Source organism: Rattus norvegicus, chromosome 7 (genome assembly GCF_036323735.1).
Source record: "Rattus norvegicus strain BN/NHsdMcwi chromosome 7, GRCr8, whole genome shotgun sequence".
In the NCBI taxonomy this organism is placed as follows: Eukaryota; Metazoa; Chordata; class Mammalia; order Rodentia; family Muridae; genus Rattus; species Rattus norvegicus.
In genome coordinates this window covers 122681912-122696671 of record NC_086025.1, presented here as the reverse complement: position 1 = coordinate 122696671, position 14760 = coordinate 122681912, and the positions used below count along the sequence as shown (strand labels likewise).

At 38.2% G+C, this 14760-nt stretch overlaps 1 long non-coding RNA gene across 1 annotated transcript in view; it reads right to left on the bottom strand.

Moving 5' to 3' along the window:
• Positions 1-14760, bottom strand: part of LOC120093828 (uncharacterized) — a 57911-nt gene that overhangs the window by 12732 nt on the left and 30419 nt on the right. The gene's annotated exons all lie outside the window — the stretch shown is intronic.

Sequence of the window (14760 nt, the reverse complement as noted above, 5' to 3'; positions counted from 1 at the left end):
GAACCAAAGGAAAAAATCCTCAAGAAATATATATAGAATCAAACACCCACACAATGACCAACATACAAAGAATCCCATAAAAAAAAAACAAACAAACATGGAAATCATACTGAATATGCAAAGAACCTGTAAGGTTAAGAATTAAAACAAACAGAATATGTGAACAACAACAATAAAAAATGCCCTGACTTAACATTAAGAAACAAAGAACCTCCAAAAAAATTCCTCTGAGTTGTTTCGTGTCATCTACTACTGGGCATGGAAGTCACCCATGGGAGAGCTTTGTTTCCCGAGTTGACTCCCTTGGAGAAAACAAATTTTTTTATTTGCAGGTAGTTATCAACAGGAGATGATTTCTGGTTTAGAGATGGGGAAGTGTGTCCACCTCCTTCAGCTCCAAGACCCCATCCGGTGTCCTGTGCGTGTTGTCACACTCTGTGTGTTCATATGTGTGCCAAACCTGTTGTGTCTGGAACATTATTATACCCTGATGCCCTCTGCCTCCTCGTCCACATAAGTCATTGAACTCTGAGGGGTGAGGTTTGATGGAGACATCCCTTTTAGATCTCTTTCTCTGTATATTGTCTGGCTATGGGTCTCTATTTTTCCATGTGTTGTAGGAGAAAGTTGCTTTAATGGCTGAGCTAGGCACTGTTCTATGAGTATAGAAGAACATCATTGAGTTATTTTATTGCTATATTCCTATCACAGAATAGTAGTATTTAGTTTTACCCTAGATCCCTGTCCTATTAAATCCCATGTTCTTACCACTCAGGAAATACTAGGTATGGACGGGTTTGCCCATCCCATAAAGTAGGCAGAATTCAAATCAGATATCGATTGGTTATTTTCAAGAACTTTGTGCTACGATTATAGCAGTGTATCTTGCGGGCACACCACTCGTAGTTCAAAGGGTTTGTAGCTGGCTTGGTATTTACCCTTATACTTGGGTAGCACGCAGAATACCTTCCAGTACCGTGAATACTAGTCTGTAGAGATGAAGGCGTTTACTAGGCACCAGCTCAACTTCTCCATGTCCAGTGAGTTGTCTGGGTGCTGTCATCTGTAATAGAGTCCTGTCATCCATTTGAGAAGAGACCCCAGGGTTGGGGACTTAGCTCAGTGGTAGAGCGCTTGCCTAGCAAGCGCAAGGCCCTGGGTTCAGTCCCCCGCTCCGAAAAAAAGAAAAAAAAAAAAGAAGAAACCCCAATAGCTATGGCAATAGCTTAGGTTATTTGGTGGGTTCCTATAGAACTCCCATGTCCAATAAAATGATTAGATGTAAATGATTCCTGCTATTAAAATTTTCATTGCTGATGAGAGATATCTAACTAGAGTCCCATCTCCCCTATTGATCTCATTTAGATAATCTTCCTATATATTATTATGTTATAGAGAGAGATAATAGATAAATAATGCATATATTATTTATATATTGTTATATGTATTATATTTTATTCTATATATAATATATGATTCGTGTATATTATAGAAAGCTTCTACTATACTGTTTCCATCTGACTCCCCAAGTGGCCATTAGTTTAAGCTGTCCTACCTGTATTGTCTCCATCACTCCCTTTTTCTCCCCCTTCTTGTCGGACCCTCCGATTCCAATTCCTCCCCCATGGCCATCCATAACTATCTGTTTTATTTCACTTTTCTGGGGAGATCCATCCCTCACCCTAGTCTCTTCCTCTGTACCTAATGTCTGTGATTATACAGACTGTCTTGTCAAAGACTTAACAGATAACATCCATAAATAAGCATATACACACCATAACAAATGTTACCTCGTTCAGTATGTTTTTCTATTTTTATCCACTTACTATCTATTTCACCATTTCATTGTTTTAACTGCCGAGTGGTACTCCACATTTTTATCTGTTCATCTGTTGACAACATCTACACTGTCTCCAATTCTTGCTATTATGAATAGAGAAGAAATAAACATGGTTTATTGAGTGTCTCTGTAGTAGAATGAGGTTTTCTCTGTGAATATGCCCAGAGTGCTCTAGCTTGATCTTGAGGTAGATTGATTTCTATCTTTCTGAGGAACCACTAAACTGATTTCCTTAGTGGCTATACAGATTTGCACTCCCGCCAGCAATGGATGAATGCCCCCCCTTACTCTACATCCTCACCTTCATAAGCTGTCATCTGTGACATTGATCATGGCCATTCTGTTGGGTGCAAAATGAAATCTCAAAATAATATCGATTTGCATTTCCCTGATGGCCAAAAGTGCTGAACACTTTTTTCAGTGCTTCTCAGCCATTCGAGTTTCCTCTTTTGAGAATGCAGTTTAGATCTGTACCCCATTTTTTTAAATGGATTACTGTTTTCTTGACAATTTTTATTTCTTTATATAATTTACATATTAGACCTCTGTCCAATGTGTAGTTGGTAAAGCTCTTTCCACATTCTGTAGATTACAAGTGTCCGAATGATGCTTTACAGTTCCATGACTTGTCATTTACTAATCATTGATCTTAGAGCCTGAGCTATTGATGTCCTGTTCTGAAAGTCTTTTCCTATCCCACTGAGCTCCAGCCTATGCCCTACATCCTCTTCTATCAAGTTCAGGATAATATTTTATGTTGAGGTCTTTGATTGATTGGAGTTAAAATTTGTGAACACTGATAAGTTTGGATTTATTTACCTGTAGAATCCAGCCATTCAGTTGGACTGGCACCCTTTGTTGAAGCAGCTGTCTTTGCTCTAGTGTGTATTTCCAGCTTCTTTATCAAAAACCAGGTGTACATATATGTGTGGATTTGTAGCAGGTCCTCGATTCTATTCCATGGGCCAGCATGTCTGTTTCAGTGCCAATACTATGTTGTTTTATTGCTATAGATCTTTATACAATTTGATACTGGGATAGCAATACTTATTAATAGTTCCTTATCATCCAAATGTGGTTTTGCAATCACGTGTCTTCCTGTTCTTATAAAAAGCTGAAAATCGTCCTTCCAAGTTCTGTGAAGAATTGAGTTGGAATTTTCATGAGGATTGCACTGAACCTGTAGATTGCTCTCGGTAGGATGATCATTTTTTTACTGCATCAATCCTACCAATGCACCAGCATGGACAATCTTTCCATCTTCTGATACCTTCTTCTATTTCTTTCTTCAACATCTTAAAGGTTTTATCATACATGTTTTTAACTTGCTTGGCTAGAATTACCCCCCAAGATATTTTATACTTTTGGACGTTATTGTGAAAGGCATTTGCACCCTAATTTATTTCTCAGTCTGTCTTTCGTATTTACAAAGGCTACCGATTTATATGTCTTAATTTGAATCCCAATACATTGTAGAAAGTGTTGATCAGCTATAAGATTTTTCCAGTAGAATTTTATGGTCATTAATGCATAATATCATATCATATGCCAATAGTCTATTTTGACTCCTTCCCATCCTACTTGTATCCCCTCGATCTCCTTCAGTTGTCTCGCTGCTCTAGCCAAGAATGCAAGTCCTATACTGAATAGGAATGAAGAGTGGACAACCTTATCTTGTTCCTTATTTTAATGGAAATATTCCAATTGATGTTGGCTGTGGGTTTGCTATAAGCTGCCTTTATCATGTTGAAATATGTCCCTTGAATCCCTAAACTTTACAGGCCTTTTATCACGAAGGAGCATTGGTTTTTGTCAAAGACCTTTCCTGCAGTTAATGGGAGGATGATGAGGCTTTTCTCTCAGTCTGTTTATGTGATGAACAGCATTAATCAATTTACATATGTTGAACCCATCCATGCATCACTGGGATGAAGCCTACTCAATCATGGTGGATGATCTTTTCATGTGTTCCTGGGAGACCATCTTTTCATGTGATCTTTCATGTGTTCGTATAGTATAGTATAGTATAGTATAGTATAGTATAGTATAGTATAGTATAGTATAGTATAGTATAGTAAATTAGTCTGGGCTAACATCTGTGGTATCTTGGGGTTTGTAAAATATCTGTTCAGGTCTTTCTGGCTTTTAGAGTCTCCACTGACATGTCAGGTGTTATTCTAATAAGTCTGCCTTAATAGATTATACCCTTTTCCCCTTGCAGTTTATATAGCATTCTCTCTCTCTCTCTCTCTCTCTCTCTCTCTCTCTCTCTCTCTCTCTCTGTGTGTGTGTGTGTGTGTGTGTGTGTGTGTGTGTGTGTGTGTGTGTGTAGTGCATATGTACATTTAGTGTTTTGATTATTATGGGATATACTTTTAACTTACAGAGCCCTGATGACTGTCATTAGTATCTCTCCCTTTTGGAGCTGTCTATTCAGTTCACTGATTGGAAGATTTAGGTTTTTGTGGTTTCCTTTCTGCACTCCTAGGTATCAGCCCCTGTTATAGTCAGGTTTTTATCGCTGTGATAAGAACCATGACTAAAAGTAACTTGTTGAGGAAAGGGATTTTTTTTTTTTTGGCTTACACTTTCCGATGATAATCCATCACTGAACAAAGTCTAAACAGGAACTGAAGCAGACAGGAACCTGAAAGCAGGAACTGAAACAGAGGCCATGAAGGAGCACTGCTTACAGACTTGCTTCTGTTATTTGTCCAGTCTGCCTTCTCATACTACCCAGCATCACCTGCCCATGCATAGGTGTCAATATCTCCAGTGGGCTGGGCTATCCCACACCAATCATCCATCAAGAAATTTTCCTTCAGACTTGCCTAAAGCTCACTCTGATGGACATTATTTTTTATCTTCAAGGTTCCCCTTCATATACCCTCAAGCTTGGGTCAAGTTGACAATAAAACAAACCAAGACAGCCCCTGTCTGAGATATACATGGAAAAGATTTTCTCACATCTTCTAGCTGACAATTTCTCTTGCTGGGCAAAAGCTTTGTAATATCAGTTAATCCAATTTGTCAATTCATGGGGTTATATCCTGTGCTACTAGAGATTTTTTCTAAAAAAAATTCTTTCCTGGACTTTATCTTGAAGTATTTTCTTTGTATTTTCTTCTAGTATTTTCTACATGTTGGGTTTTATATTAAAGTATTTTTCCAGTTTCAATTACCTTGTGAAGGGTAGGTAATGCCAATGTAATTTTATTCTTTTGGCATAGATTCAATTTTCCCAATACCATTTGATGAAGAAACTTTTCTCAAAATGTATGGTTTTTCAAGCTTTTGTCAAAACTTAGGTTGCCAAATAAATATTTTAAAATTTGTTCAAAACCACTGAAGATAAGAAAAATGAAAATTAAAACTACCTTGGATTCCATATCATCTCAATGAGGTTAGCTATTGTCAAGGAAATAAATAAATAACAACAAATGCTGGAGAGGCTGTGAGGAAATAGGACTCCTTATTCGCTACTGGTTGGACATTAAACTTATGTGTATTAAATGAGTAAATGTCGAGATTTCCCAAAACGGAAAAATGTAGTCGTTCTGTGAGATCTTCCTCGTGACAAAGGACAACAGAAGTATTAGAAAGGATTCTCCAGGATACACAATTTGAAGTTTTCCTTGTAGATCACCCAATCCTGCAGGCTATGCTTATGATTATGTATTATGCTGTGCATAAAAGAATGGAAAATATATGACAGAATCTACTAATTAGAGACATAGACACATCTTGTGCTGTAAAGTGGTATTTCTATTACCCCAAACTCTGCCAATATTTGTGTGGCTTTTTTGTAAGAAGAAATTGATATCAGCCAAGACATTCCACAGCAGGTCTCAGTTTCTTTCTGCAAACCACCTCAAAGATACTCTCAGCCACCAGCAACTTGAGTAAGATGAACTTTGGAATCCAGGTAAATTAAAAGTCAGTGAACGTCTAAGTACGTTTTGGCTTATAGATGCAGGCTCGTTTGGAATGAAGTTTAAGTCGAGGGGTTTAAACTTAAATTGACAATCCAGAAAGAGGCGGTCAATGGTGCTATCCTTCATCAAGTGTTCATGGTGAATTATGTTTTCAGTCCCTAGTGTGTGTAGGTAACTGAAACCTACACATATAAGACCATAGAGCACAAACTATGGATTTCTGGAAGTTTCTATTCAAGTCAGTAGAAGACTGCGCACGTGCGCGCACACACACAATCTGGACAGTTGATAGAATACAAATTATTAAAGAGATTCATGATCATCTGGATTTATATTATATTTCAAGACAACAGACTCAGGAGATAGTAGCATCTCTTCAGTGTATAGTGCAGATCAAAAGCATCACAGAGGACTGGAGAGATGGCTCAGTGGTTAAGCACACTGACTGCTCTTCCAGAGGTCCTGAGTTCAATCCCAGCAACCTCATGGTGGCTCACAAAAGCATCACAGAGGTTGATTCTTATAACAGATCTTCCCCTTCCTCATCCTCCTGCTCTTCTTTTTATCTTATTTTGGCAATGGCGTTCATTACCTTTCCTGTTTCTGTGCGAAAAAAAAACCCTGACAATCACTTCTTTTTCTTTTACTGGATTTTTTAAATTTACATTTTAAATGTTATCCCATTTCCCTGTTTCCCCTCCAGAAACCCACTATCCCACCCCTCCCACTTTTATAAGGGTGATCCCCCACCCACCCACTCACTCCCTTCCACCTCCCAACCCTAGCATTCCCATACACTGGCTGTTTCAGCTTGTTTCTTGGAACCATTTGCTTGGAAAATTGTTTCCCAGCCATTTACTCTGAGGAATTGTCTGTCTTTGTCACTGAGGTGTGTTTCCTGTATGCAGCAAAATGTTAGGTCCTGTTTATGTATCCAGTCTGCTAGTCTATGTCTTTTTATTGGGGAATTGAGTCCATTGATGTCGATAGATGTTAGGTACCAATGATTGTTGTTTCCTCTTATTTTTGTTGTTAGAGATGGGATTATGTTTGTGTGGATATATTCTTTTGTGTTTGTTGAAAGAAGGTTAGTTTTATGCTTTTTCTAGAGTATAGTTTCCTTTCTTATGTTGGAGTTTTCCATCTATTATCCTTTGTAGGACTGGATTTGTAAAAATATATTTTGTAAACCTAGTTTTGTTATGTAATATCTTGGTTTCTCCACCTATGTTCATTGAGACTTTTACTGGATATAGTAGCCTTGGCTGACATTTGCGCTCTCTTAAAGTTTGTATGACATCTGCCCAGGACCTTCTTGCTTTCATAGTCTCTGGTGTAATTCTGATAGGTCTGCCTTTATATGTTACTTGACCTTTTTCCCTTACTTCTTTTAATATTCTTTCTTTGTTTTGTGTATGTGGTGTTTTGACTATTGTGTAACAGGAGGAATTTCTTTTCTGAACCAATGTATTTGGAGTTCTATAAGCTTTTTTATGCTTATGGGCATCTCTTTCTTCAGGTTAGGCAAGTTTTCTTTTATACTTTTGTTGAAGATATTTACAGGACAACAATTGGGAGTCTTCATTCTCTTCTATACCTATTATCCTTAATTTTGTTCTTCTCATTTTGTCCTAGATTTCCTGGATGTTTTGGGTTAGGATCTTGTTGTGTTTTGCATTTTCTTTGATGGTTGTGTCAATGTTTTCTATGGTATCTTCTGCCCCTAAGATTCTCTCCTCTATCTCTTGTATTCTGTTGGTGATGTTTGCATCTATGACTCCTGACCTCTTTCCTAGGTTTTCTATTTCCAAGATTGTCTCCTTTTATGATTTCTTTATTGTTTCTATTTCCATTTTTAGATCCTGGGTGGTTTTGTTCAATTCCTTCACCTGTTTGGTTGTGTTTTCCTGTAATTCTTTAAGGAATTTTTGTGTTTCCTCTTTAAGTGTTTTTACCTGTTTGCCTGTGTTGTCCTGTATTTTTTCAAGGAGTTATTTATGTCCTTCTTAAAGTCCTCTAAAATCATCATTGAGATGTGATTTTTTAAATCAGAATCTTGCTGTTCCAGTGTGTTGGGGTGTCCGGGACTTGCTGTGGTGGAAGAACTGGGTTCTGAAGATGCCAAATGACCTTGATTTCTGTTGCTTAGTTTCTTGCACTTGCCTCTCAGCATCTGGTTATCTCTGGTGTAGCTGCTCTTGCTGTCTCTGACAGTGTTTGACCCTCCTGTAAATCTGTGTGTCAGCACTCCTGGGAAACAAGTTCTCTCCCAGCAGGATTTGGGTATGGAGAGCTGTGGCACAGGGAAATGGAAGGATCCTGTCCCAGAGGTCTCCTTGGCTCTGGCATCCCAAGGGCTCCTAGTGGGTCTCTCTGAGCAGAAGAGTCCTACCTGTGCTCTCAGGTGAGTCAGCACTCCTGGAATACCAGCCCTCTCCCAGCAGGATCCAGGCACAGAAAGCCGTGGCATAGAGTCAGCTCTCGGTGCAGATGGAAACCGGACAATCACTTCTTAATAGAGAAAGCCTTATATTGGCTCACAGCTCAGTCATAATGCATCAGGGTGCAGTATATATGAGGTTGTCACTGTAACTAGGAGGCAGAGACACCCAAACAACCTAATTTCTCTTGAGTCTCAGTAGCTGTTTCTACTTTACTCTCATTCCTTACAATAGCAAAGTCAAATTCATCTTACAGATAAATTTTCAAAGTACTCATTGTAAATTGTTTGTAAATATCAAAATCCCAGTGTAAAAGTATCCCTTGGGTAATAGTATAACTTAAATCAGTCCCAAAACATTTTTTTTGGTTCTTTTTTTCAGAGCTGGGGACCAAACCCAGGGCCTTGCGCTTCCTAGGCAAACGCTCTACCACTGAGCTAAATCCCCAACCCCCCAAAACATTCTTATATTCAAAATGTGGCCAACAATGCAACAGTGTTCAGACCTGGGGCTTCTGAGATGTAATCAATAGACTAACAAGCTCGTACATCACTGCAGAAGCAGCTTTAATACAAAATAAAGTTCAGTATGACAGGTTTACCCTGTCTCTCTATAAGATGTCCTTAAACATTTTAATGTAGGCAAGGGGCCTTTATTAGGTCTTCTCGCCTTTGGAATCATGGGTTAAGTTCATCTCCATTCTTTATAAATTGTCTGGTGTGAATTATTAGGCTCTAACACTATAAAATTGGGGATGCTATAAAATGCCCTAGTTATAAGCACTCTCTCACACACTTGTGTGCTGTTCTCTTTATTCTCTCTCTCTCTCTCCCTCTCTCTCGCTCTCACTCTCGCTCTTGCTCTCTCTCCCCCTCTCCCCCCTCTCCCCTCTCCCTCATTTCTTCATTCTCTGAAAAACCACACTTCTGCTGGAGACATTGACTATCATGGCATCCTGGCATATCAGGAGAATTAATGTTCCCCTTCCTTTTCAACAGGAGGCATGTTCTGCAGTGATAGTGTCAATAATGTGTCCCCTTTGGGGGCTACGGGTTAAGTAACTGTATAGATCTACCGCAGATTTAGTTGGTCTATTTTATTTAATTTTTATTTTTTGGCAACTACCCAAACCTCTTCCTTTTAATTTGTATGAGACGTTTCATGGTCACCCATACCATTGTAACCATTTTAATAGGTGTTCAGCAATAGCTCACTGCTGTTCATTTTCATCCCCATGCATGACAGCTGATGATAACAAACATCTTTTCATGTTATGTACCACATACCAAAAAAAGCTAAAAAAAAAAAATAGAGAGAGCTGAAGGTCCTCTGGATGCTGACCTAAATCACAATGACACGACCAAACACAAGAAGATGAGAATGCTGGGACCTAATATGATGCTTCTGTCTGAGAATGAAGATGAAAACTGAAGCTAATCAGCTTGTCAAGTTTACTTCCTCCTTTCTCTGTCAAATCAAGATGAAGAGAGGCTATAAGGGATCTGGAAGTATGGTTTCTACATGGAAACAAAGCCCAGTGGTACCTAGAGCTACAACATACTTCCTCAGTTAGGAGAGACTGGAGGAACTGAAAAGCCAAGAGCATCTCTAATACTGAACACAACCTTAGCCTATGGTAAATGGTTTGGCTTACATTGAGAAAGAGACACATTAAAGTCACTTATCTTCAAATTTAGAGATAACATTTTGTGTCTTTTTTACTTCTCAGGTATTCTTCAGTGTTCTGAAAGTCCTTGCATGGATTTTGACGGAAAGAATCTACTTAAAGCTCTTTGGGGGAAGAGATTTTAGGAATTACTCTGAAGTATGTCAGAATATATCAGTTTTAGTTAATTGAATCAAATGTGTTTAATTGGAATAATTCGGCACCCTGTGTGTCTTCTCTCTCCCCCAAGCCTCAAAAAAAATGAGTTAAAAGAATCTCTTGGCCCTAGAGGCTAACATAAAAAATTCATGCTTCTGTCTACTTTAACTATCATTCCTTAGAGTGGTTGATTTTTTTTGTTTAGGATGATGTCAGTTCTCTCATTCGCATTTAAAAACAGGCACATGTGGCTATGAGGTGTAATGCTCATTGAAAGCGTGCGTGACTCACATTAAATTAACACTGTTGAGGAGTAAAAGTGACCGCCCCCACACATCGTTTTCAGATTCCTACAAACACACTGGTATGGAAGCAAGAGACTCCACTGTCATCTAGGAACAATCCTAGAACCCAGAGTAGACAATGGAAGCTTTACCCTAAGATACTGTCAAGTGCATGAGGTTTAAGGTGGGGGACACTTAGCTGTTTGGGTACGTACTGTATCTAGAGATAAACTTGTTCATTATTTGCTCATTGAGCTGCGTGGCTATACAAAGGACTAAGGTGGTGAGCTGCTCACAATGTGTGAAGTGAGCCTGATACACGTGTGGCTATTTTCAGTATAATAGCTTGCTACCCATCACCTAACTGCTACCTATCAGATGCTCTAATTGTCTCCTTGAGCTTGTTGTACATAATGTGCTCTCTGCTGAAATAGCTGTGTTTAATCAAGTACAGTATGCACATGTGTGCTTTCTTTTATAGACTTTGGGAGCCCAGTGAAAAACTGTTGAAAACATTACAATGAGAATAGGTATTTCTTACCATTACCATGCAAGCCTGTGTTTGAAAGAACATAAAAATGGTGTAGTTTCATGGTATAAATGAATCAGTGTAATATTTGTCTCCACTACAGGAAAAAATAAGAGCTCTTTTAGATAGAACATTTAAATTCTCATAAATTCTGAGAAAATAAAAATAGCATTGCTCGGTAAATTGCAATTATATAATGCCCTGGTGAGTTATCTCTCTTTTCTGTATATGGAAATGAATTATTTAAAGATAAACCAATAAGTTGTATTTATTGTCAGGCACTTGGACAACTAATCAAAATAAAGAAAAAGGTGACCCAAATAAACATAAACGATCATGGAAACTTTAAAACAGACATCAAAGGAATTCAGAATCTCATAAGGGAATGCTTTAAAAACCTGTACTCTGTGCTCATCTCAGCAGCACATAGAGAGAATGACCCTTGCACATGGATGACGTAAAAATTCATAACAGTCCAGAGTTTTGCTGGCAACCCTATTGCAATAGGCCCCAAGAAAAAGCCCTGAGACAAGGACTACTGAATATCAAGGATGAATTCCTTCAAGGACTGCAAAAAGAATATGAATAAATATTTAATAAAGACCATGGGGACATAAAAATAAATTAAATAATGAAAACTTTTCAAGATATTAAAGTATGATTTGACAAAGAAAAGAATCTCTAAGGAAAACAACCTAAAATAAAACTAGAAAGGCAGGAGGGAGAAGGAGAGAAGCCACAGCAGGTGACATTAAGATTCCACTTGTGTATTTACAGGTTGTTACGAATGTTCTTAAGGGATGGATGGTACTAGGCTTTGTATGTTTAGGTGGGCAATTATATCTTACCAATTGGGTCAAAGATTATTGTGTTGTGTGTTCTTTTATATGATGGTTTGAGTATAGGAAAGTGTGTGGCGGCAGGAGACACTGGGCTGCCATGGAATTGGAATGTGTTTCCACCAAGATATCTAGCAGATATCTTGGGGCACTACAGTGCTGATTCTAGTGGGGGATAAAAGACAACCTTACTTAAACGACAGCACTTTTATTTTTATATTTTTACAACAGATGGATGGCGAACCAATGTGATGGGCAAGAATCTACTAGTAATCCTAAGAGTTGAGAGAAAGTTTTTATTTTCTAAGTAAGAGGAGGCCAGTGCCATGTTAAGTCATGTGATATCTCAAGCATGGGAATTTAAAAAAAAACAGGGAAGTAGCCTAGGCTGGAGGCTGGAGGTCTCAGGCTGTGTTATAAGTAATGGCAGATCAGAGAGTTAGAGATTAAAAGCTACTTTTAAAAGAAAGTTGTTTAGAAAGTCTTTCAGGATACTCATATTCCTTCTAACGTGGGTTCCACGGGAATTTTGGGTTGAAATTCTAGTCAGACAAGCTACTCCTTAATAACAGGTATGATTAAAAGGTGATTAAGTTTGTTTTTAGAAAGAAGAGAGTAAAGAGATTACCTGAATCACATGGGGATTTTGATCCATTGTTCAGAACTTAGATAGGGAAACATTGGTCACTAACTTCAAGTAGAGGGTTGTGATAAACGTCTGTGACACTGGACAGAGTGAATGCAGACATATATTATAGAAGTTATTAAGGTTAAAGAAAAAACTGTGGCTCCGGGTAGAGAGCTTAACAGATGGATATATTTTGAGCTAAAGTCCTGAGTTTTTAGTTGCTTATTGGTATTAGAATTGATAGAAGGTGTTTAAGTTTGTTTTAAGGAGAGTTCAGAGATTACTGGAATCACGTGGGGATTTTCATCCATGGTTCGGAACTTAGATAGGGAAACATTAGTCACTAACTCCAAGTAGAGAGTTGTGATAAATGTCTGTAACACCAGGCAGAGTGAATGCAGACATATATTAAAGAAGTTATTAAGGTTAAAGAAAAATCTGTGGCTCTAGGTAGAGAGCTTGACAGATGGATATATTTTGGGCTAAAGTCCTGGTTTGATATGTTGCTTATTGATATTAGAATTGATAGAAGATATTTGGTTTGTTTCATGAATTACCCTGCTAAAGGCCATATGGCTCACTGATGCCGGCTAGCAAGGGTTTGTGGTTATGTTTGATATTTACCACAACAGGAAGCTCGGATTCTCTTAATGTGGGCTCCACGGAAATTTTAGGTTCATTTCCTGATATCATAGAGTACAAAAGCCTATCAGGCTCATTGTTTAGCTTACTTCCTGTTTTAAAAAATTGTTTAATCTTCATAATGGGTGTGACTTTGAGTTTTATGGTTATATTATTACTCTAGAGAGAGAGCAAGATACAAGGTTTTCTAGTTACAGACTGAGGAACTCAGTATTTTGGGAGAAAGATTTTGTCTTTGTGTTTTTAAAGGGTGTGATTAGGCTCTGGAAACCTCACAGAGTCATACTGATCAGATTTGATAGAGGTAGACCACCTGAAAAAATTGATTCAGGAGAATCAAACAAAAAGATATCTCTATTCTAAACTTTTGTCTTGAGAGTTGTATTTTACAGAGTGTGCCTACTTGGATTCCTGGGCTCAAGGACTTTCAGCTGGGTCCAGTCAGGACACATCGGCTACAGCATTTGCTTCATTCTTCCTACCCCCTACCCCCAAGGACATCTCAACGCCCATGTACAGCTTGAAGAAGTTATGGAGGAGGAGTCTCCCCAAAGTCCCTGGACTTTTGGGGGGCTGAAAGCTGTTATTCTAAAGTTGTTTTTAAGAGGAATTTAAAATTGGTTGTACTTTAACAGGGAGGAATTAGCTAGATTGAGTTGTGCAGTCATAGTCTCATTTGGTAACTAAGCTAAAATCATATCTTTGCTTTGGTATAGAATTTATTTATTAAAAGAGTTTAAAAGTACAAGAGTTAGAGCCAGTCCTTCTAATGATGTCATTACAAACTTCTAAGTTGATTTCACATGTGAATGAAGGGCCAAATAGCAAATTCATGGCTCTGACTTTGTGAGAGTACTTTCAAGATAATATTAAGATATAAAGACAACAGTCCAGATTGTCTTATATAGATAGATGGTTTTCAAAAATGTCAGAAATCCACAAAATTTGAGATTTAAAGTTATTTATCTTTTGTTGAGATATATCTGCTCCTAACAGTTCCCCTTTGGTGGATTTAATGAAGAGTTTGAACATCTCTATCTCCAGGTGAGGCAATACTTTGTGGCTAGGCAGCCACTGGACAAAACTGCCTGCTTCATCTGCAGACTAATACTGTTCAGAAAAACACATTAGGCAGAATAGTTGACTGATAAGCTCTGACAAGACAGGGTGATCAGCCCTTCAAAAATCTGCATTTCTAGAGTCTGTCAGTTGATTTTGGGCCAGAAAGCTGAAGACTTGCTTGCACTCACATGTTGCTATCAGGGGGCTGTGCTAGTGGAGATTTGTCTCTACAACCTCTCAGTTCTGGAAGCCGTGTTAGACTTCCTATGTGTGTAGATATTTGGTCATCCTCAGATTTCTGACAGGGTTGAAGACTGATTATAGTCTTATAGCCTATCAGGATGTTTAACTCTGAAAATACGTATTTTATTGGATAGTTATCAGATAGTATACAAGCTAGCCAAGATATAATATAGATTTTAAGCCTTTCTTAAGCTGGAATGGATAACTAAATGTTCTGTTTAGCTGATAGTGATGAACTGGGTGTTGAGTATATCATATTTTTATAAATTGTAGAATGGTAATAATTGTACTCAATTTATATATAAGTGAAAAGGCCTTTTAAATGGACAGAAAGGAGGAAATGTTGTGGTTTGCCCTGGAGTTATCTGTATTTTGATGCTAAGTCTGCTGCCTCAAGGACAGCTACCTAGTCACTTAATCAGGACTCAGGTGACTTCACCAGAACCTTCTCCCCATTGAATTTGTAAAGTACAGGTGAGGGACAGGTACAGG